Source organism: Sus scrofa, chromosome 15, assembly GCF_000003025.6.
Source record: "Sus scrofa isolate TJ Tabasco breed Duroc chromosome 15, Sscrofa11.1, whole genome shotgun sequence".
Taxonomy (NCBI): domain Eukaryota; kingdom Metazoa; phylum Chordata; class Mammalia; order Artiodactyla; family Suidae; genus Sus; species Sus scrofa.
In genome coordinates, this window is record NC_010457.5 from 33,510,967 (window position 1) to 33,535,531 (window position 24,565).

The 24,565-nt window shown below is 48.4% G+C and overlaps 1 protein-coding gene across 1 annotated transcript in view; it reads left to right on the plus strand.

Moving 5' to 3' along the window:
* MYOM2 (myomesin 2) overlaps nucleotides 18,593-24,565 on the plus strand; it is a 77,370-nt gene continuing 71,397 nt past the window's right edge. Inside the window, 1 exon segment of the mRNA XM_021075902.1 lies at nucleotides 18,593-18,730. The gene's annotated coding sequence lies outside the window, so the exon portion shown is untranslated.

The window sequence follows — 24,565 nt, forward strand, 5'->3', positions numbered from 1 at the left end:
AGGGACATACGGGACGGTGCTCCGGCCTCGGAAACTGTGGTTGCTGGATCTGCGGTCCATCAGGAACCAAGACCCACCGCCCAGCTCGAGGAGGGCTGCGGCCAGCACCGCCACCTGCTGGGAAGAGAGTACATTACACCTTGAGCCAACCGTGAACTAAATATCCAGGATCCTGAAATTTGGAAAGATCAAGGTATTTTAAATGACATCACAGCTACTATAAAATAGATCAGAGCAACAAGATATTTTCAAAACCCTTTGGGTGTGCATTTAGTGATATCTGAAGTGCATCCACACAATAGATACTTGTTAATTAAAGAATTGAGATGTATCTTCCTTTTCAAAGGGGAAGTATTAACCCTCCAGTGACACACATTCCTGTTAATAACCTAACCCTGTGGACGCCTTTGTGTGTGCTCACTGCGATGATGAAGGTCAGTCACCCTGCGAGGGACCAGACTTAGTTCCTCCCATCAGTGGGGCCTTTTGGAATATCCAAATAGCAGCCCAGAGTTATTGAGGCTAGAAAAAGTGTATTTAGCATTTTTAAATATAAAAAACTAGAAAGAGGAAGACTCTTGGGAATGTTAACATTTAGCAACCACAGGAAGTGATGCGACTAAGTGATTGGCAGGGTCCACCCCATCACCGTGTCCAAGATGGCAGCCCAGATGGCCCCCAGCCCCTCCCTACTCCCCACAGCACAGACCCCCAGCCCACCTGTGTCTGTGACTCATCTCAGTGCCATCCTACTGTGGCCTTTGCAGGGCCTGAGCCCTGGTGTTTTGAACACAAGCGTGAACTGAGCTTGCACATAGTAGGCTCATGATCGCCGGTGTTGAGGGGACAGGTATGGGCTTTGAAAGGCCCTGAGTGGTTCCCAGGGGCAGATCAGGCCCACCTCCTTTTTATCACACCCCAGTGTCCTGGGTCCTCTTCATGACTATCTCTGGCCCCCATAGTGATTTTTCAGAAATCTGTGCATTTTGTCTGAAAAGGCTAATACCCAACAGGTCCCCATGCACCCTGGACTTGTTAATCCCCTTAAGCCAACATCTTTCTCCTTAAAATTTCAAATCATGCCTAACAGTCTAAAGGGACGGATCATGAGGCATAGACTTGGAGCATATGCCTAACACTAAGTAAGCAGGTCTTCTGGCCGGTACACTTCTGCAGCAGCCTCCGCTTGGGGGAAACGTTTGTGTGTGGCAGCCCCCCTTTAATTTGAAACAGTGCTGGGGGGTGGTGCTGGGGGAGGCAGGTGGTTGGAGGGGAAAGACCATGGAGTAACTTGGCCCCAGGAGGTTGCACCCCGTCACTTTGGGTTTCCTGGAAGCTGATCTTCTTTAAATGGAGTTCCCGTCAGGACACAGCGGAAATGAATCTGACTAGGAACCATGAAGTTGCGGGTTCAATCCCTGGCATCCCTCAGTGGGTTTAAGGATCCAGCATTGACATGGGCTGTGTGTAGGTCGGCAGCTGTAACTCCGACTAGATCCCTAGCCTGGGAACATCCATATGCCGTGGGTGCAACCCTAAAAAGACAAAAAAAAAAAAAAAAAGGTAAATAAATAAAAATAAATGGGTGAATCATATGGTCTGTGAAATATATCTCAATAAAGCTGAAAAAAGTACATGAAAATGTTGACATGAGTGAGAGACAATCCTGAGGAAATCTTCGATAACAGAAAACATATCAGACTCTAAAAATAACTCAACAGACCTCTCAGAAATAAAAAGTAAATAAACAAAATAAAAACACGGTGGATGGGAGTTCCTGCTGTGGCGAAGCGGGATTGGTGGCATCTCTGCAGCGCCAGGACACTGGTTTGATTCTGGCCTAGTGCACTGGATTAGAGCATCCAGTGTTGCGGAGGCTGCAGTATAGGTCGAAACTACTGCTCAGTTCTGATCCCTGGCCCAGGCGCCCCGTATGTCATGGGGTGGCCAAAATGAAAAAAAAAAAAAAAAAAAAAAAAAAAAAAAACCCTCATTGGATGGATTTAACTGCAGAGTTGGCACATAAATATAAACATGTGGAATATAAATCAGAATAAGTTATCCAGAGGCAAAAATGGAAAGAATATAGAGAAAATGTAAAAGCTGTGAAAAACAAGAGTGTAAGCCATTCTAATACATACTTATTCCAGAGTGACACGGAGGCAAAAGATGACAAGACCGTGGAACTTTTCCAGACCTGATAGAAAATGGAAAACACCAACCACAGACCCAGAATTCTCACAAATGCCAAGATCAAATTGTTATTAAAGTCCACACTGACATTGACCATAGGTAACTGCAGAAAACTAAATACAAATAAAATCCTAACAGAAGGCAAAGGAAAATAAGGGGTGGCCTCAAAGTAAAGATGGGTGGAATGAGCTGGCCTCTGTCCTCTAAGCCATCATAGGGGCAGAAAATGCCCCAAAACACCCACAGTGCTTGGGGATAAAACTGCCCCAACTTAAAACTCTACAACCGGAGACGTGATCCTTCCAGAATGAAGGCAAGGTCACTAATCTTTCAGACAAAGAGAAACTGAGATGTTTTGCCACCAGAAGAAAATACCACAGGACGCCATTCAGGCAGAAGGGACATGACCCAGACGGAAAAGTCTGTGGGACAAAATATAAGGAACCAAGAATGAGAGGAATGGCCCCAGCTTGACATAAATACACATCTATGAAATTCATGGGAAGTTTTTTAATCGGGATGAATTTTTAAGACTTTCATGACATCCTAATGGGGTGTTTATGATGAATGGCCCACACCATTGCAATTTACCTCATTCTCAAGACACATATATTTTAGAACAATAAGGGAAAACTGCTTTGGGAATACACGCCAAGTGATGTGAATTCTTTCAGGCCAAATCTGGTGGCCTTTAAACCAAAAATACTTTTATGTTTTTAAAGGTTTATAAAAACAAAACCAGGCTTCCCATCGTGGCTCAGGGGAAACGAATCTGACTAGCATTCATGAGAACACAGGTTTGATCCCTGACCTTGCTCAGAGGGTTAAGGATCCAGCATTGCCTTGAGCTGTTGTGTAGGTTGCAGAGGCAGCTCGGATCCTGCCTTGCTGTGACCGTGGCATAGGCCAGCAGGTACAGCTCCAATTTAACCCCTAGCCTGGGAACCTCCATATGCCATGGTGGCAGCCCTAAAACAAAACAAAACAAAACAAACAACAACAACGGCAGCAACAAAAAAAATAGGGTATGTCGCAAAGACCAGTGTGTCCACTCAACCTAAAATAAATACTTTCTCTCTGGCCCTTTACAGAAAAGGCGGCTGACCACTGGTCTAGATGATCTAAATTGTAGGCTGGTGGTTTTTCTTTTCTGTCATAGATGCAAAAAGTTTTAAGGGAGTCAGTGGTTTTCAGGGTATTTACAGTGTGTGCAGCCATCGCACTGTCTGTGTTCCACCATCACCCAGAAGGAACCCACACCGTTTCCCTCAGTCTCGCAGCCTGGACAATCACGGGTCTGCTTGCAGCCTCTGTGGATTTGCCTGTCCTGGACCTTCTTTAAAATGGGATCACACAATACGTGGCCTCGTGCCTGGACCACGTTTTCTTTTGCCCATGAGTCGGTTGTTGACATCGGCTTGTCCCCACGGTTGGGAAACTACAAGGAAACTTCTAAGGAAGCAGAGGTACCCATGTCTGTGTGTCCCTTGCTCTCGTGTGTCTGCCCAGTATCGGGGTTGATGGGTCACTTGGTGACTGTATCGAATGTTTGAGGAGCCCCCAATGTGGACATGTCGTTGAAATTCCCACCTTCGCAGGGTGTCCTGATGGCTGCTGTGGGTGTGAGGTCCCGTCTCCCTGTGCTTTAGGTTGTTTCCCTGATGACTGGTGTGGCTGGTGTTTGCTCTACAATTTGCCCAATGATGGCAATGATGGGAGTCTCCGTGGACCTATTTAGTCTCTGCTGTTTTCACAGATGTTTCTCTATCTTTGACAAGATAATAGGCATTGTTCTTGGAAAATTACTAGTAGGAGCAGTTTTCCCCATAGATAGGATACCTTTTTCAGATTATATTTACATTTATTTCTGCTGGGTGTCTGGTGGGTGGGTGAGTGGATGGGGACTCCCTTTAACCAAGTTCAAGGCTTAAGGTTATCCTGAGGGTACAGGACTTGGCCTGGTTGTGCTTTTGTACCCAGTGTCCTTACCCTGGGGACCCATCATTGGAGCTCCTGGCGGGGGGGTGTCCCTTACTGGATTCTTCACCTCATTTCAGGCATGGGATTTAAAAAATTTTCTATTGAAGTCTAGTTGATTTACAGTATTGTGTTGGTTTCAGGTGTATAGCACAGTGATTCAGTCACACACACACATACACATAAACACACACATATTCTTTATCAGTTTCTTTTCCCATATAGGTTATTATAGATTATTGAGAATAGTTCCTTGTGCTGTACAGCAGGTCCCTGTTGTCAGATGCAGGATTTTTATTTCTGCCTCTTATGTGAGGCTGTCAAATGGGAGCTATGGGTGACTAACACAAGCTGCCACGTGAAGGGGTTCATCCCCCCTCTGCTTCAGGCTGGTACTCCTTGCGGAATTCCTTGTCAGTTCGTGTGTGTGTGTGTGTGTGTGTGTGTGTGTGTGTGTGTGTGTGTGTTAGTCAGGGTTCTCCAGAGAAGCAGAGCCAGTAGGAGCTGACAAGGTAAAACCAAGCTAGAGAGAGGTTTAGTAATGGATTAGTTTACACCACTTTGGGGCCGGTAGGTCCAAAATCCATAGGGTGGGTGGCAGGCTGGAAACCCAGGGGAGAATTGTATTTTGGGTCTGAAGGCAGTCTGTTGGCAGAATCCCCTGTTTCTTTTTCTTTTAAGGCCTTCAATTGATTGGACGAGGCTACCCACATCACAGAGGATAATCTGCAATGTTAGTAATAATAAATAATAAAAAGTTCCTTCACAGGAACAGCTACACTGGTGTTTGCCCAAACATCTGGGTGCCACAGCCTAGCCAAGCTGACGCATAAAACTAACTGTGTGTACACACACACACATATATTCAGATTTTTAAAAACTTATTTTCAGTGTAAGAGTTACTTCAAATACTAACCTGTCATTATTCAACTTGGGTTTTCCCCCTGATATGCTTTTGGTGAGATGCAATTACTGTGACCAGCTGGAGCCAAGTTAGGATGAATATAATTTTTTTCAAACTTGCAAAAGATTATTGGAAATACAGTTATTTAAATTTGCTTATAGTGTTTTTCCTCTCTCCTACAAAACACTTTTGCGTTTCTTCCTAAAGGAATTGGTGTTAGCACATTTTCCCCCTTAAAAGGACCGAGATCGTTCTGCCGGTTCGGTGCGCCCTCTAGTGGATATAAGCTGAAAACTCACTTTGCCAAGATTTCTGAAGCCTGAGGTTTGCCAAGATTTCTGAAGCCTGAGGTTCTTAGAGCGTGGGTTTCTTTCTTTCTTTCTTTTTTTTTTTAAGGCCTGCACCTGCAGCATATGGAGATTCCCAGGCTAAGGGTCAAACCGGAGCTGTAGCCTCTGGCCCACACCACAGCGACAGCAACACCAAATCTGAGCTGCGTCTGTGACCTACACCTCAGCTCTCGGCAACACTGGATCCTTAACCCATTGAGGTCAGGGATTAAACCTGTATCCTTATGGATGCTAGTCAGATTTGTTTCCACTGAGCCACGATGGTAATTCCGGAGTGTGGATTTCTAATACCCTTTTAGGAAGCCTGGGAGTCCAGTCATTGTCATGGTACTGATGAACTTGGTGTCTGTATCAAGAACGTGAGGTTTTGCTGCTGTACGATGGCATTTGGAAGATCTGTGAACATTCAGTGAACTCTTATTTTCCATATGGCAACATGGGCTGTCACAACCTGCATTCAGGCTGCAGAAGAGGTTGAAGTGTGTTAACTTCACAGGCGAGAAAAGTTCTTGCTGAGAGTCCAGAAGCCACTTTGCAACTGAGCTTTAAAACTCTACCACATAGTGTTTGGCTCTAGGGAAAGAAAAGACTGTTCATAAGATGTCTTCTCTCTCTCTCTTTTTTTTTAGAGCCACACTTGTGGCATATGGAGGTTCCCAGGCTAGGGGTTGAATTGGAGCTACAGCTGCTGGCCTACAGCAACACCAGATCCAAGTGCATCTGTGACCCACACCACGGCTTACTGGCAACGCCGGATCCTTAATCCACTGATCGAGGCCAGGGATTGAACATGCATCCTAGTGGATCCTAGTTGGGTTCGTTAACTCTTGAGCCATGAAGGGAACTCCCCTCTAGTGTTAATTTTTGATGCTTTAACATCATTTCATTTTACATGAAAAAGTCAGGAGTTGATACTTGTATCTGTACTTTTCAAAGGTTAAAGCAAGTTCCATTCCTGACTTGACCTCATAGCTTAACTCAGTTCATTTTATTTTCTTTTAAACAACCCAATCAAGGGATACTTATGGAGTGTCTATTACATGCCAGCCCAGGATAGCTGTTTAAAATAAAAAGAGAATGAGATGTAGTTTCTATCTCTCCTGGGGTAGGAAAGTAATAGCCTGATTTTTGTATACTTTTGAAAATAACTTGCTCAGATTTCTAAAATCACTGCCAGATTTAACTCAGGAAGTCATCTTTTAATTTAGGAATAACTGATGACTTTTAGACTCTAGGCATTGCAGTCTGCAGTTTTATGGTGAAGTTAGAATTTTATGCAAATAACCTCTGCATGAACTTAGGATGTTTTACCACTGGGGTATTATCTAAATTTTTTTCTTGGAGTCTGTGATGGTAAAAGAAGTCTTTAAAAGAAGAAGTGCAATAATGTAGTGCTCAAGTCAAGGGCCATGATTCTGTGAAAGCTGCTCACAAGCATAAAAAATAATTATGTGCAGAGCTCATGGGGAAAGAACTAAATGCTGTGGACTCAGTTTTTAATCAGACCAGAAGGAGAAGTAACAGTCTGTTGGAGAAAGAAAATCCACCTCACAGAGACGGCGCCTCTCAGGCCCCAAATGGTTCTGGTTCCCCAGAGGTGAGGGGGTGACTTCCCCACACGTGGGGCTGAGTTTGTGTGGGTCGTAACAAGGGGCTGTGGTTCAGGGTCTGCCAGAGAGACAGCCAACAGGACAGACAGACACAAGCCAGGGGGGTTGTTTTAGAAAGTGGTCCATGGGTTATGGAGACCAGGGAGTCTCAGGCTGGTAACCAGGATAGCCGGTTCTGCAAGTCGGTCCAAGTCCAGGGTCCCCAGGATCAGGAGCTGGGATGTCCGAGGGCAGGGGAGGGTAGAAGAATGCTCTCCTTCCCTCCCCTGTGCGCCTGCCCAGGGCCTCACAGGGCTGCGTGCTCTGCCCACACTGGGGAGGCTGGTCTTTCCTCTGCCAGATGCCCCTAAAATATTGTTCTCCTAGCTCTCCTGGCATACCCTTAGCCCCATCCAGGTGACACATGAAATTGGCCATCCCAGGTGATAACAGTTTGTGCCTGTTGTCTCAGAGTGTTTAAGAGTCCTTTCTTCTCACTCTCGAGATGCTTTCAGCGGGTGATAGGCTGTAGGGTCCCTTGATTGTAACAGAATCAGCTGGAGTGAGGTAGGTCCTAATGGCCTAGCTGGAGAAAGGTCCAGCGACTTCATTTTCACTCCCTTGAAATTATTAGAAAACTGCATATGTGCCTGATTCACTGTTACACACCAGTGAATGGTGGTCTTAAGGACACAAGCCTTGAATATCAGTCCTGCCCCAAATATATGGCCATTTGTTTGGTGCGAGCTGCTTGTGCTGCTCACTCTGCCCGTTGGTCAGCAGGTGCCCTTGGAATGACGGCCGTGGACCATGATGGCTTCTGGATGCTTCTGCAGTTACTGTAGTTTCCCTGGGAGGGTGGTTGGTGGGGGCGGGGGTGGGGGTTCCTATGGCAGCAAGGTCCTTGACACTAAAGAGATTGGGCCGGGGGTCCCAGGACCTGTGAGACCTGTTTATTCCTGAGAAGGGGCTGGTGAGTGGGGTCCTCACGCTGGGCTGGCCTTACTCTTACAGAGGGGTCTGAAGGCTTAGTTATCCAGGGTGATGGGGGAGTGTTGCCTTGACCTTCCCTTGACCCTGAGAAGAGAAATCCCTTCATGCTGCATCTCTGTGTTGGTTGAATGAACCAGCATAGACTCCTTGTTCTATCTGGGCAATCGAGACAGATGTCAATGGCATAGCCCTAGGTTTTCCAGGAAGCCCGAGGAGCAAACACTGGAACACCCTAGACTTCAATAAACACAGACTTGAACCTCCTGGGGGACATCCTTGTGCTTTTCTAGGGTTTGCCTTGTTCATACCTAGTTTGGGCAGAGCAAATCTCTGGGCCCAAATGTCACCCTAGTCCACAGCTCCTGCTGTGTCCTCTCTCAGGATGGAGGAGAAGACAACACGCTGAGACTGGAAATGAGAAATAAGCAACACTGGAGTTCTTGTCGTGGCTCAGCAGTTAACAAACCTGACTGGTATCCATGAGGACCCAGATTCGATCCCTGGCCTCACTCAGTGGACTGAGGATCCAAAGTTGCTGTGAGTTGTCGTGTAGGTCGCATATTTGACTTGGATCTGGCATTGCTGTGGCTGTGGTGTAGGCTGGCAGCTGTAGCTCAGATTCAACTCCTAGCCTGGGAATCTCCATATGCTGCAGGTGTGGCCCTAAAAAAAAAAAAAAAAAAAAAGAAGAAGCAACACAGGACTCCAGGGCCTTTCCTGACCCCATGTGCTTAGAAAGAATTGGATCTTGAAATGAAAATCAAACCACAGTGACATATCCCCTCACACGTGTCAGAATGGCCATCATCAAAAGGAACACAAATAACAAATGCTGGAGATGGTGTGGAGAAAAGGTGGACCCTCCTACACTGTTGGTGGGAATGTCAGTTGGTATAACCACTGTGGAAAACAGTATCATGGTTTCTCAAAAAACTAAAAGTAGAGTGGCCACGTGATCCAGCAATCCCACTCCTGGGCATATATCCCCCCCAAAAGAAAACACTCATTCAAAAAGATGCATACCCTCAATGGTCACAGCAGCACAGTTCACAATAGCCAAGACATGGAAGCAACTTAAATGTCTATCAACAGAGGAGTGGATAAAGAAGATGTGTATATACACAATGGAATATTACTCAGCCATAAAAAGAATGAAATAATGCCATTCGAGGTAACATAGATGGACTTGGAGGGCGTTATGCTAAGTGAAGTGAGTCAGACAGAAAAAAGACAAATACTGTATGACTTCACTTATATGCGGAATCTAAAAAAATACAACAAATTAGTGACTATAACAAAAAAGAAGGACCCTCATGGATACAGAGACCAAACTAGTGGTTATTAGTGTGGAGGGAAGCAATATAGGGATAGGAGCTTAAGGGGTACAAATTACTGCGTAAAAATAAGCTGCAAGGATATATTGTATGAAACAGGGAAAATAGCCAGTATTTTATAATAACTATAAATGAAGTATAACCTTTAAAAATTGTGAAGCTCTATGTTATACACCTGTAACATATAATAGTGTATGTACATCAACTACAATAGCAAAAAAATGAATTGGGGTGTTCCCATTGTGGCTCAGCAGGTTAAGAACACAACACAGTCTCTGTGAGGATATGGGTTTGATACCTGGCCTCGCTCAGTGGGTTAAGGATCTGGCCTTGCCGTGAGCTGCAGTGTAGGTCACAGGGGCAACTCTCATTCATCCCCTAGCCTGGGAACTTCCATGTGCTGCAGGTATGGCCATAAAAAGAGAGAAAAAAAAAAAAGAATTGGACCCTAAGCCTATGTTTGGATATGTCCTTGGGTCTGGCCCCTCAGCAGACTTGAACTGTGTGTGAACTACCCCATAATGCACCCTGGCTGTGGCCTCCCCGAGTGGGCTATGGCCTGAATCATGAGCTGAACTGGTCATGGCTATCACCTTGTCCTTGACCTAGCTTCATACAACCCCTGTGGGAAGCAGCCCCTCTCTGGAGACTAAATCATGAGAGCCTGAGAATAAAGAGATTTTAATTTTAGTTCAAACCCACTGCATGACATGTGACCCTGCCAACTCTTTAAAACCTTTTTGGGCCTCAATTTCCGAGTTTATAGGGTGAAGTGAGGGGCCAGGCTCGGTAGCCGATGTCCTGTCCGGTTCTGGGAGTCCTCCCAGGACTGACCTCCGTCCTATCTCTGTCTCCACCACATCCAGGGCACGTGGTCAGTCTCCTGCTCCACACAGGACAGGCGGCCCCCCTTCCACCCACTTTTGTTTTGTGACAACCACTCTTCTTGTAAGCACATGGCTTGTTGTGCGGTTGGTAATCTTTAAGCCATTAAGCGCTTGCAGAATGGAATCCTCCTGGCGTGACCATCCTGTGCTCTGGTTCCTGTTTCCTGGATCCTATTCGGGGCTGGGCAGCTGGCGACCGTATTCATGTGGGTAGCGCTCCCTTTGCCGGGCGTGATGGTTCAGGATTGAAATCACAGCATATCGGAGTTTAGACGAGGATCATCTAATCCGAGGCTCACTTTCCAAATGGGGAAGCCAGGGCTCCGGGGGGGGTTGCCGAACTTCTGCCCCAGGCATGCAGCTTCAGCAGCAGTTTAACAAACAGGAGAACCGGGCCTGGAGCCAGTGCCCTTGACAACCGGCGCAGGGCTCCCTGGCCAGACCTCACCTCTTCTGGCTTTGTTATGGTTGTTTCATGACAGCATAGAGATAAACTTCCCATTAATTGAGGGCCGTATCTGTAAACAGAAACCTGTAAATAGAATCTACAGGATAAAAGCCATGCTCTCATGTTAAGTAAAAATGCATTTATTGCCTGGTCTGATGGGCGAGGCACAACCCAGGCAAAGTGAAGGCGCAGCTCCAAGCCAGCTCCCATCTCTGCACGAGTCTTTGACTTCAGGACCTGTTGGCCTAGAAGAAAGGCATAGAGTGTGCAGTTCTAACAGTCAGATGGGCAGTTCTCATAGTTTTAAACCGTAACTGTGAATATTGTGTTAAGGACCACATTATGATCTTGAACTTCATCAAGATGTAGAGATCTGTGGTCACGCTGACAGCGATAAGCAGCTCCTCTCCCACACGGCTCTCCACAGCCTCTTTGGGTCTCCTCTGCTAAGACAGTTTTTATCCTCTGACTGGTGCAGATGACTCTTCGGAGCCAGAGAGGAAACATCTGAGCCCTGCATGAGCAGTGCTGCACATTGCCTGTGGCCCTGGGGGCTCCTGTGCCCCCATCTCAGTATGGAATGTCTAGAGGTCACGGTGAATGGAGTGCACACATGATACCTGCAAGGTATGCGGCCGAGAGCAGCTGCCAGGTTTCCTAGGATTAGTTTTGATTTACAAAATATGGAAAAACTCCGGGCTCCATTACAGAGACATTGAGGAATGCCCCGATGCCAGGCAGCTTCGCCGCTTTGATGTTGGGAAGAGCACAGGCTGGATCACTGCTCAGTTTCTGCTAATATTGAGGGAGGCCCTTAGTTTGGTTCATTCATTGGGAAGTACTTACTTGTGAAGAGAGTTTTTCATGTGGATTTGGAGCTGAGACCCCACGCCTCCATGGCGAGGGGAGCACCTTGTGCTCTGAGTCTGTCCAGACCATCACTGGAATCATTGCGTGTGCATGGTTCCAAATCAAGATTAGGGCCCTGGGATACATAGGCGAGGAGACTGACTCGGACTGGGGTCAGGGAAGGCGCCTGACAGACTGGGGCTTGAGACCAAGTGTGAACGGGGGTTCCTGAGTGGAAGCGGGGAGCCTGCAGCTGAGGAGGACCCTGGGGGCAGGGCTTCCACATCAGATGCTGGGCTTTAAGACCTGATGGCTTTAAGGGGGGTGAGGTGGTTGCTTACTTAGATCTACCTCCTGAAACATTTATTTGGAATGTAGCCTGGAACACACAGAGCAGAGGAAAGGGGGCGTGTGCAGATAGAGCCTGGGGGAGTTCGGGAGGTGCAGGGATCATGGCCCTGAAGGTGGGCAGTGCTGAGGGTGTCTAGGAGGAAGACTGCAGGACCCTGTGGAGGAGGGGCCAACCAGGATCCATGCCTTGTGCTGCTCATGGGATGGGGATCACGGGACATGGAGCCTGGGGTGGGGGGCTAAGTTAATCTTCCACTTGTTGCATTTAAGGTTCATTTGCTCTGTAGGAGGAGGGAGGGGCAGTTGGGCAGAACTGCTGGGTTCCCAGGGGCACCTGCTTCCAGGTGGGGCCTCCGCAGTGTCCAGCTGAGGTGCCCAGGGCGGGACACAGGTGGGAAGAGGAGAGGTCGTGAGCAGAGCCCTGGGGGAGACTTAACAGCTCATGGCACCAAGGAGGTGGCACCAGCAGGCAGAAGAGCGGAACATCCAGAGATGCGGCGGGAACAGGGAGCGCATGATCCAGAGGACCGGGGTGGTCAGCGGGTCAGGTGGTGACAAAAGGCAGAGGAGCCTGGGAACAGATGTGTCCTTGGGTGTGGTGACACGGGGTCATGGGTGACTGAGTGCTATTTTGGTGAGTGATGTGACAGGAGTAGAAGGTAGATTGGAAGAGGCCAAAGGGTGAGTGGAAAGTGGATAAACGGAGACTGTGACCTTGTAAAGCTCAGCAGCCAGGCTGGGAGGTTGCCCTGGTGGCTGGGGCTGTAGGATGGCGTGTGTCGGGGGACTGGTCCTACACTCAGAGGAGGGACACTGGAAGGACATTGGGATGATGACAGAAAGGATAGTAGGCGGCCGGGGGTGGGGTGGGGCACGGGGCCCATAGCATCGTCTGAGCAGTTGTTGGGGGTAGGGAAGCAGGGTGGTGGGCTTCCGGTGGCGAGCTGAGCCTGTTCCCATGTATGGACCTCGGTTGACTTTGAGGAGAAGGAGACAGAGTCATTGTGTGCAGTAGGGGACATTTGGGGTGTTAGGAGGTTCTGGACCTTGTTTAGGTCAGGCCTCCTCTGTGCCTGGGCTGGCAGCAGGTGGGGGTGGGGAGGGTGCTTCCTGGTTCCTGGTGAGACCAGCTCCCCACTGGGCCTCTGCTGACCCCAGGTGTGGGGAGGGGCACCCCCTTGGTGCTGGGGTCCCACTAAGTCCTCACTCACAGCACCTGGCTGTGTGTGTGGGAGTGCCACCTTCCTTTTTGAAAGATTTTTTTTTTTTCTGAATACTGTCCTCTGCATTGCTTTTGTGAAAGTGCTGCTTTTTTTGCCTCTGCTCCTCTGCACTGACTATGTCTTGTTTCTCTTCTTGTTTCAAGCTTCCCTCTGAATCATTGGCTTTAAGCAATTGGATTATGATGTGACTTGGTATCGTTTTGTTTGTTTCTTGAACTTGATGTTTGTTGAGATTCTTGCTATTTCTTCAGATACGTTCTTCCGTCCAACCCTCTCCTTTGGGGACCCTAATTCCATATGTATCACTGCTTCAAGTTGTCCTACAACTCTTTTTATATTTTTCTGTCTTTGAATTTTATCTCCTGTATGTCCTATTGGTGTATCTTCAATATTCAGTGATGTTTTTCTGCTGAAGTAATGTGCTGTCAATCCCATCAGTACCTTAAATCTTCTCACATGTGGTATTTTCTAAAAGTTGCACTTGCATCTTTTCAGTATCTTCCATGTTTTTATTTAACGTGTTTGATCCATTCTTTCTTTCTTGAGCTCATGGAGATGTGAGAGCCAGCCTTATTGGAGGATAATCTTGATGCATCACTGAGTCAATGCCCTGTTGAGGGCAGATGTCTCATGAACTGTGAAGTTTTTCTGTGTGGCTGATGGGCTCACGAAGGGTTCCAGACCCTATATGAGCTCTGGGGATGGTTCCACACGAGGGAATGGGGTCCACAACACAGGCGGGTGTATTGGCCTGAAGGAGCAAAGGAGAGAAAGTGTGCTGTTAAAAATGTTTGTTAAGGTCTTCATTAGTTGGATTTTTCAGTTCTAGAAGTTTAATTTTTTATTCTTTTTAAGCAATAAATTCTAAGACGAATCTCATTGACGTTGAGTATGGCGATGACTTTTCAGGTAAGAACTCCAAAGACATAATTCATGAAAGAAATAATGGGACTTTGTGAAAATTCAAAATATCGTCTCTGTGCAGGACACTGTCAAGGCAATGAACAGACGAATCACAGACTGGGAGAAATATATGCAAAATACGCATCTGATAAAGGACTCTTATCCAAAATATATAAAGGACTATTGACAATTAACAAGATAAAATGAAAAACCTGGGTAAAAATTGGGCAAAAGACGTGGACAGACACTTCACCAAAGAAGACACACAGATGGCAAGTCAGCACATGAGAAGATGCTCCCCATCACATGTTATCAGAGAAATGCAAATTAAAACCATGAGGCACCACCACACACCTATGAGAATGGCCCAAAGCTATACGCTACGACACCAACTGTAGGCGAGGCTGTGGAGCAACAGGACCTGTCATCAATGCTGGCGGGAAAGCAGAGGTGGGAATATAGCCACTTCGGAAGATGGTTTGGTGCTTTCCTACAAAATAGACATCCTCTCACTCCATGGTCCAGCAGTGGTGCTGGAGGAATTGAAATACTCATGAAAACAAGTCTCATGAGTTAAAATTTATGTTTACACAAAAAATCTGCACATGGCTGTTTGTAACAGCTTTATTCATGATTGTCAAAACATGGAAGCAACCAAGATGTCCTTCAGTGGGTGAAGGGAGAAACTATGGTGCATCCAGACAATGGAATATTATGCAGCACTGAGAAGAGATAAACTCTCAAGCCATGAAAGGACAAGGAGGAACCTTAAGTGAATATGACTGAGTGAAAGAAGCCAATCTGAAAAAGCCACTTACTGTGTGATTCCAACACTATAACAGCCTGGAGAAGGCCAAACTGTGGAGACAGTAAAAAAACAAAACAAAACACACACACACACATACAAAAACAAAAAACAAAAAACATTGCTGCCAGGAGTTGAGGAAGGGATGAACTGGCAGAGCTCAGAGGATTTTCAGACAATGAGTCTATTCTGTGCGATACTGTGATGGTGAATAACTGTCATACATATGCCAAAACTCGTAGAAAATGCACCACCAAGAGGAAGCCGCAATACAAAGGGGCTTTGAGTGGTAACTGCATCCAATGCACCACTGTGGTGTGCAGTGTTGGTGAGGGGGTTAAAACATGCAGATATAATGAGACATAGTGAATAATAGATATTATATAAGTATATTTAAAGTAAATATACATTTTAATGTAGAGGTATAATACATACAGGCAAAGAATGACTGAATATAGTCAACCCTGGATGTTTCTTTCTAGTTATAAGTCACTACTAACTAATGTTTACCAAGTGAGTTTCCATGTCTTTAACCTATTCATTCGGTAGTTAACTCCCTTGTGAGCATGGAGTTGCGCCGTGCTCTGGGGACAAGGGGACCACAGTCTGGTGTGTGGCTGGGACACTGGGAGCCATGAGAAGGGCTATTTAGGGAAGCCACCCTCAGAAAATTTAAATTCAATGTGTCTTACAGCTCTTGGCCTCAAAAAGGCACCAGAAGACCTGCTTGGGGTCCCAGACAGGGTCAGACATGGGTAAAAACAGTTTAAGGAAACATAAACATTTCTTCTCCCAACTTTCCCTACAATGTGCCAGAAATGGTAGAAGCGTCAGAGGTTTGCAGTAAGGCTATGGTTCCCTATGGATGCATGTCTGACTTTCAGAACAGGTTCCGCTGGGCAGGGTGACAGCTTGTGTGACAGCTCGTGTTCCCTGGTCAGTGGGATGGGAGCGGCTGCAGAGAGGAGGTGAGAGGAGGTTTCATCTCCTCTGCACAAGGTCCAGGCTTAGGACTGGCGTTTTCAGAAGGTTCTCCCTTAGATGCGCTTTTCTTTGAGGTTTAATCCCTCCTGCAGGGTCCAAGTCTGGAACACTCGGGCACACACACCTGGGAAGAAAGACATCACAGAGCGAGCACAGCGCCCCTTTCCCCAGAGTGTGGCTCTTCGTGGTACTTCCTCGTCCAGGGCTGGAGAAGGAGGCCAAGGATGGGGCTGCAGCCGGGGTGAGTGGTCCAGGGTGGCTGCCTCTGGTTTCCCATGTTTGGAGACTGCGTCCCATAGGAGGGGGGAGACACTTCTAATGGCTCCCTTGTTGCCTAAAATGTGGGATTGTGTGAGCACGCTGAGAAAATGCTGATTGCTATTTAGAGCAGCTGAGAATGCGGACAAGAAACCAGTGTTTAAGATCTGACCATGTTTCTCTTAGGTAAGCTATTTATTGACCTCCTCTAGGGCTTGCCTGCCTCAGTGGTGCACCTGCCCCATTGTGGTCCAGGGGAAGTAGGGTCAAGGGGGAAAGGGTCCAGGGTCCAGGGTGGACATGGTCCAGGGTCCAGGGGTCAGGTTTAAGCCCCCAAGCAGACAGCCATCAGTCTTAAGGGAGTGAGATTCATGGAGGGGGTGTGACACTGCCCCCCTTGAGGCCAGTCAGGGTCAAGTGTCGTCTGAAGATTGCTGAGCAGAATGGGTAAGCTGGGCAGGGAGCATGTCCAGCCTAGAGGCTCAGGATGGGCTAGGCTAGGGGTTGGCGCCATTGAACTGCAGCAAGAGTGTTAGGATCTCATTCTTTGCTGAGAAGGGAAACCCCCAACATCAGACAGATGAACAGTCTAGAGGAAGAATGGGGTGTTTGGGCTAAGGGGCCCCAGCTCTCCAGGCGCGCCACCTGGCAGCTTTCTGGATTGGGGGGGCTGTGTAGAGATGAAGATGTGAAGGCCACATGGCCCAAGGTGGTGCAGCTCAGACAATCTTGGGCCACTTACCAGCAGTGCCATCTCCACCATGATTGATGCTGTGCTTTGTGCTCTTTCTAAAACCTAGGGTCCCACATGGTGGACACCCTATGCCAAGTGGCTTCAGTAAAGCAGGGATCTTTGGTTCATGGTTGGGAAGCCCAGGGAGAGTGGTCTCGTATCACATTTCTGACCGTGGTGTCCTCTGGGTTTCTTCTCTTTGGCTCTTGTCTGCCCCCGGGTTCAGCCCACATGTGGAACAGTGACGGCACTTTAGGGAGGAGAGTGAACAGCTGGACAGAGAGGGATGCAGGGATGCTCAGAGGATGGAGTGAACTTTCACTCTGCATCTTCGTAATTTTTTTTTTATTGGAGTATGGCTGATTTATAATATTGTGTTAGTTTTGGGTTCACAGCAAAGTGATTCAGTTACACACACACAAACACACACACACACACATGCACGCACACATGTTCTTTTTCCATTATAGATTATCACAAGGTGTTGAATATAGTTCCCTGTGCTCTATGGTAGGTCCTATTGTATACACAGTTGTGTGCATCTGTTAATCGGACGCCTAATACAAAACTTTGTTTTCTCTGTGAGTCTATTTCTGTTTTGTAAATAAGTTCATTTGCATCATATTTTAGATTCCACATAGAAGGACCATAATATGATATTTGTCATGCTCTGTCTGACTTACTTGATGTAGTATGATCGTCCCTAGTTGCATCCACATTGCTGCGAATGGCATTATTTCCTTCTTTTTTATGGCTGAGTAGTATTCCATTGTATATATGTACTGCATCTTCTGTATCCACTCCTATGTAGATGGACATTTGGTTTTTGTCCCTGTCTGTGTGCTGTTGTGACATTTATCTCATTCATTGCCATATGTTGCTGGTCCTTGGCTACATTCCTGAGAAAGCAGAAGTAGGAACAGGGAGTTTTGGGACTTTCAGGCAATTCCTGTGTATTAGTCTAATTTTTGCAACATCCATAAAACTGGTAGTTCTTATGTACCTTTTGGAGGTGGGGAAGCAGAGTCCCAGCACAACTGGGCCGACTAGGAGGTGGACCAGCTGTCCCTGCTGGGCTGCGCTGGGCCTGGCCCCTGAAATGGGGCGTTCCCACATGGCCCTCCTCTCTGCGACAGGCGCCCAGTGACAGCCCAGGGTTGATTGTGCCAGTCGTGTGTTATTTATACTCGGCCACACGCTGTGCAGAGCACTGGTCCCCAGCAACCCTGGGCAGCTTAGATGCCGCTCACGCCTGTGGAAATAACTATAAATAAGGCGTAACTTGCCGAGTAGGCACGGGTCCTCTTTTAGGCAGAAATTCTGGCTAAATCAACCCCAGGATGAAACCAAGTCAGAGCGAGAGCCATCTCTGAAATACACTTAAAAAACCAACCCCAAATTCCAAAACCCAAAAAGGCCATTGTTCCTCCACCCTTGGCTAACTGTGCTCTTGGGTTTGGTGCCAAAATGGTAAAAAGGCTGATGACAATGACATCCTTGTTTGAGATTTGTCCCGAAGATCTGTTTATGTGCCAGGGGAACTTTAGCTCAAAAGGGTTGAAAACTGGTCTGCAAATTTAGCTTTAGTGTGAAGCTGGGTTGAGGGCAGGTGCGGGGCGGGGGTGGGAGGTTGGGGTCCTGTCCTCTTTTTCTGGTTCAGTAGCTGCATGGTCACTTTCCTGGGTAGGAAAGAGTACTTTGTGAGTCAGGAAGGATGCCTTTCACTTTTCCATCTTTCCGACTCATATTAGACTTTTCCCTCTGAAGATGTGGCTGATGATTTATGATGCAGGTATCAGCTGGGGCCGGGCAGTTCCCATGTCTATAAATAGCATCTTCTTGGCCATAAAGGGGAGGGAGGCCGGGCATTTGGAGGGAGAAGTTCTCCTGCAGCCTGGTGAGCCCTCGAGGCAGAGCCCACTCTTCCTTGCCGCTTCCCCTTCTCTCTGGTGAGTTTCCTGCTCTTCTTTCCTTTTCTAATTTGAGGCTTTGGAGGAGAGAATGCTGTGTGTGCCCAAGCTGGCTGCACTCAGATTTCTGAGAGGACTGTGTCGGGGGGAGAAATGTGGACCCGTGCTCTCCTCTCTGTGATCATCACATCAGCAGTGGTGTTTCTTTACTGGGTTTGAATCCTTCCCTGTTGTTAGGATGCTCTCAGCCCCCTCCCACCCTCCTGTCCCTCAGCCCCAGTTTCTGCTGCAGCATCTTCAGCTCTCTGAGTGGGTTCACTTCTGCAGTTTTCAAGAGTCTCAGAAATGAGAGCCTCTGAGGAGAGGGCGGGGTTGCAATGGTGTGAAATAAAATGAGATCATTTTTCAAGAGAAACAAAAAAAAAAAAAAAAAAAAAAAAAAAGAAAAGAAAGAAACCAGGGCCATTCAGCTTCGACTTGGATAAGCAGAGGGGAGGGACAGCTCTATTTCTTGTCACTGTTTCCATGTTCTCACCTGAAAATGATGTCTTCTCCCGTGTCCCTGATGCCTTGTGATCCTGTAGAGTTTTCCGGCTCAGCTACCCCCAGCGTGTGAGCTCTCTCTGGTCCTGCTCTTGAAACTCGGCCCCCGAGGATAGTGCAGCTGGATGTCTGCACTTGGCAGTGAGGCAGAGACAGGGTCTTTGGGAGTTGGAAGTGCTTCACTTTTCTGATCTCACGGTCCTCACTCACAGAGCACGTGGAGCGCAGATCACTTTGTGGAATTATTTAATAAGCTGAGTCTGGGTCATCTGTGCAGGGAATCTACAGGAAACTCACAGTCAATCAGGGGCTTTCAGAAGTTCCCATCGTGGCAGAGTGGTTAACCAATCTGACTAGGAACCATGAGGTTGCAGGTTCGATCCCTGGTCTCACTCAGTGGGTTAAGGATCTGGCATTGCCGTGAGCTGTGGTGTAGGTCACAGATGCAGCTTGGATCCTGCGTTGTTGTGGCCCTGGCGTAGGCCGGCGGCTACAGCTCCAATTAGACCCCTAACCTGGGAACCTCCATATGCCTAGGAGCGGCCCTAGAAAAAAGACAAAAAAAAAAAAAAAAAAAAATCAGGTGCCTTCCCCCAAGGGCCTGTTCTTGACGAAACAAGGAGAACCTGGGGGTAGAATTTGATGGGCTGAAATATTTGTATAACTGTTGTTTGGTTTGTAATTCTCTTGATCTGTGAAAAAACTGTGGCAACTGGCTGGTGGCTGGAAAGTTCTCCTGGGCAGGAAGCAGCACATTCTCTTGTTTCTCCGTCTAATTTGATCCTGCTTAAGTGCTGGGCCTGAAAGGGTCAGGTTCCCGGGAGCTGAGGAACTGCAGTCGTAGGGAGAGGCAGCGGGTGAACGGCGGTGACACCTAGTCCTGCATCTGAAAGGTTATTTGGGGGAACACTTGGGAAATTGGCTGCCAGACCTTCGATGCCAGGCCACGCTGGGTGATGATGATTTAAGATCATTCTGTTCCCAGTTCTATTTGCTGGTGGAGCGGAGTAGTTTGGAAAAACCTTGGGGAACGGTGTTCGCAGGGCCAGTGGAAACTGAGGGGGTGGTTGCGTGGGGCATGGCCCAATTGTCCTCTCTGCTCTCGAGGACTTTACCTGTGTCAGAGGGGCCTGCACAGCATCTGCTGCAGACCACCAATCTTGGTTAAATGGAAGTGAATGTGTTTTAGCTGAAATGTTTTCACAAATAAAAGCCCTCTTGGGTGACGCGAGGTGTGGTTCCAATGAGGCCTGGCAGGAGGGTTAGGACTGAGCCTGTCACAGACACACAGCCCCTGTACTTGGGGACAGCTTGGGTTTCACTTCACCGTCCCGATTCCCACCCATGTCAGGAGTGGCTGTGGGTGGAGAGCAGGCGGTGCCGGGCAGATGCTGGGCTAGGCATTGGGCCCCGTCACTGGGAGCCGGTGACCAGAGGGTTATTTTCACCTTCTGAGACTCAGTTTCCTGGTGGGAAAGGCTGAGATTCAAACCAGGATAGAATGAGATGGTGCAGCTCAAGGTTGTGTAGACTCAGTTGCAGTTGTTGAAAATTCACACCCAAGCCTGTGTGTTTCGTCTCCTGTGGATTCCGAGTCTTCGTCATCCACGGATGCCAGTGCTCGGAGCAGGCTATCTTTAAAGGCAGCCTCAGAGGCGGGAATGGCTGGCACTGAAGGAATGTCCCTGCCCCTCTCTGGCCCCTCCACGAAGCCAACTGAGGCCCAAGAGCTGGATGGATGGCAAGGTCAGCACTGGAATCCGGTCCCCACACCTTCTACCCAAGACTCACCCCAAGCTGTGCTGGGGATGGCTGTTCTCATTGCCTTTTGGGGTGTCGGGTGGGGGTCATTTTCCTTTAAAGGAGATTGTGGAGGGAGGTCTCTGCAGCCTGCCCCTCACTCTCTCCTCTTGCTAGTGTGGGTGAACACAGCTGGCCACATCTCTGGGACCCCCCTGGCTGCCTTGAGACCCCAGGCCATGTGCTGTGTCTCCAGGGAACTCGCTTCCAAGGGGTTGGGACGGATGGGCAGGTTCTGGAATTTGAGGTCCATGGAGCAGGGCCCAAATGGTGGCGGGTTGTGGGGGGGCTGTGGGTTGTCCCGCTGGCGCCTGGGCTAGGCTTGAGGCCTGTGGAGGTCAGTGAGGGCACAGGGGCATATGCATAGAAGATGGGATCCATGGATTTGGGGATCCCCATCCAGGCCTGACTGGCTCGCGCCAGGTGCCCCAGATGTCCGGGGTGAACAGTGAGTATAAGTGCCGTGCCCTTGAAGCCTCCTGGCTCCCAGTCCTGAGCCTCAGAGTATCGAGGGCCAAGTGCCGGCTGCTGCCGAGAACCCTCGACATCCTTGGGTTGCCGGCCATTGAGTCTGCAGTTGGATGAGGACCTCGGGGACCGTATGCCCCTGACTTGGGTGGGTGCCCCCAATTGCTGCAGGATGTCTGCTCCTGAGGGAGTTTGAGCCTCGCAGCCACACACTTGGGTCCCTCAATTCAGGATGCGCGGGGCTCTGGCTGAGCACAGAGCATTGATCTGTGCAGTGCAGACAGGTTCAAGGCCATGGGTCACTGGCTGTGAACAGGGGCCCAGCAAGTGTGGGCCCCTGTTGGGGGTGCCCACGGCCACACTTTACACATGTCAAGATAGCTTATCCAGAGTTCCTGTCGTGGCACAGTGGTAATGAAACCACCTAGGAACCATGAGGTTGTGGGTTTGATTCCTGGCCTCACTCAGCAGGTTGAGGATCTGGCGTTGCTGTGAGCTGTGGTGTAGGTCACAGACATGGTTCAGATCTGGCGTTGCTGTGGCTCTGGGATAGGCCAGTGGCTACAGCTCCAATTAGTCACCTAGCCTGGGAACCTCCATATATTGCGGGTGCGGCCCTAAAAAAGGACAAAAGACAAAAGACAAAAAAAAAAAAAAAAAAGGACAGCTTATCCTCTTCTGGTGCCTGGGCTGTTTTTGGACTCATCCCTCTGCCAAGAAGTACATCCACTTTGAGGGGGAACTGGGCACAGATGGAAGTAAATGTTGTCATGGGAAGGGACTGCTGTGTAGCAGCAGCTGCAGGGTTGTTCTGGGTTTTTCCAAAGCAGCAGAATTTTCCTCCACGTGTGCAGGGGTGACGGGAGACAATGTTGCAGGGACAGAATTGGTTCCAAGCTGTGACACGTCAGTTCAGTGTACTTTGCCCAGCAATGGGATGTGTGCCATTGTGGACGGGGAGCTTTTTTTTTTTTTTTTGTCTTTTTGGCATTTCTAGGGCCGCTCCTGTGGCATATGGAGGTTCCCAGGCTAGGCGTCTAATGGAGCTGTAGCCACCAGCCTACACCAGAGCCACAGCAACGCAGGATCCGAGCCGCGTCTGCAACCTACACCACAGCTCACGGCAACGCCGGATTGTTAACCCACTGAGCAAGGCAGGGATCGAACCCGCAACCTCATGGTTCCTAGTCGGATTCGTTAACCACTGCGCCACGACGGGAACTCCCGGGAAGCTTTTTTTGAAGACTCACCTTGAGTGATTCCTTGGAAGACCCCACTGAGATGAGGCTGAGGATACTGCAAATATTAAAGTGATGAGTGTGTCTTCAGATACCCTCTCCTATCTACAGAATTCAAGTTAACAACAGCAACACACAATAATAGTTCACTAGGTTCAGTTACCGATTCCATTGTTTGTTCCTCCCTACCAAGCCCGGTGCCAACATTGTACAGATTTGGTGGAATATCAGAGTTAGCGAAATGAGAAGTTAGCCCAAGGTCCTGTCCGAGTGCTAGAGTCAGAAGTCCATCTCAGGTCTATCAGAGGTCAGAACCTGTGCCCTTGACCTCAGCATTATGGTACCTCTTTCAAAACAGGTGGGAAAGAGGGGGTGTATTTTTATTGTGTTCCATTAGGGGCAACATCCTATTATATATTTATAATCAAGCCCATGCCAACTTGCCACCAGACACCTGCTGGACCCTCAATGGATATGAGGCGTTGTTGTTTTTTAAGGGAATTTTGAGATGAGTTAGTGTGGAAAGTGTAAAAGGCCAGGAAGTGGACATCTGATGGCCTCTGGATGGGCATACCCCTTCTGTATGTTTTGGGAAAATCATTTCTCTTCTCCACCTGCCGAGTCCCCTGCCCCACCCATTCTCTCCTGTAGAAGAGGGGTTTGGGTAATCTCTGAGGATCTTTCCAAGCTCTATAGTCCTGGGACTCTCAGAAATCAGTCTAAAGGGACTGATCATGACGCATAGACTTGGAGCACATTATGTTTGGTAGGTGTTCTAACATCTACTCAGATCTTTGCAGATCACCACAGGGCCACGCTCATGTCTCCTGGGGGCTGTGGTGGGGCCTCCTAAGGCTCTCTTCTTTAAATTGGGGCAAATTATTTCAGTTTTGGCACAGACAGCAAAAAAGGAGCTCGGGTTTGGAGGAGTTCCTGTGCCCCTTTGTCCGGGAGGTTTATGGTCACGGACACTTGGGGACACTGTCTGTGCACCTTTGTAGAGAGCAAGTTGGTGTGAATGTGTGTACTGTGACCATCTAAATGGCCATCTAACGCCTGCGCCACCTCAGATCCCCATGTCCCCACTGCAGGATGGGTCTCAACCACTTCTTGTTTGGGGGGAATTTAACCAAAATGTGCTCACTTCCCCACAGCCCCAAGTCTCTCCTGCTGGGCTCAGTCCCCACCCCCGCCCCTCCCAGCCAAGCAAGTGGGCAAGTCGCCTATGAGGCGTGATTCTCCAAGTGGGGCTGGAAGGCCTCCTGGGCATACATCCTTTTCCAGGTCCCCCTTCCAGGCAGAAAGCTGGCACATCTTCTCCCTACAAGGCTGCTATTTTCCAGAGCCACTTGTCCTGTCTCCTCCTTCAAACCCTGGGCTCCTGTACTTCCCTGCCTCCTGCTGTACTCCTGGGATGCCCTCTGCCACCCCTGTGCCCACCTGTCACCTCCCGTCTCTCAGGACTCTTCTCAAACGCCACCTGCTGCAGGGCTGCTGGCTGCCATGGGCTCCCCTCTCACCCCCAGGGTGTTTGTGTCTCTGTGCCCTTATCTCCTCTTCGCTTGGATTCTAAGTGTTTGTTTACTTCTCTGAGCTCTGTTTTCATTATTTTTATCCTTATCACTCACACTGCTCTTGGAGTTGCCTCAAACAAACTATTCCACGGATAGCGGTTGAGTTTAGAGTTAAGTGAAACGTGTAACCCAGTGTTGTAATTGTTACGGAAGCAAACAAGAAATCAGGTCCCAGGGAACTTACTAGGTGTCCAAGATGACTTCTTCTGATAGAATCTTTCTTTAACCCCCTCCCCCCCAGAAGGGTTTTA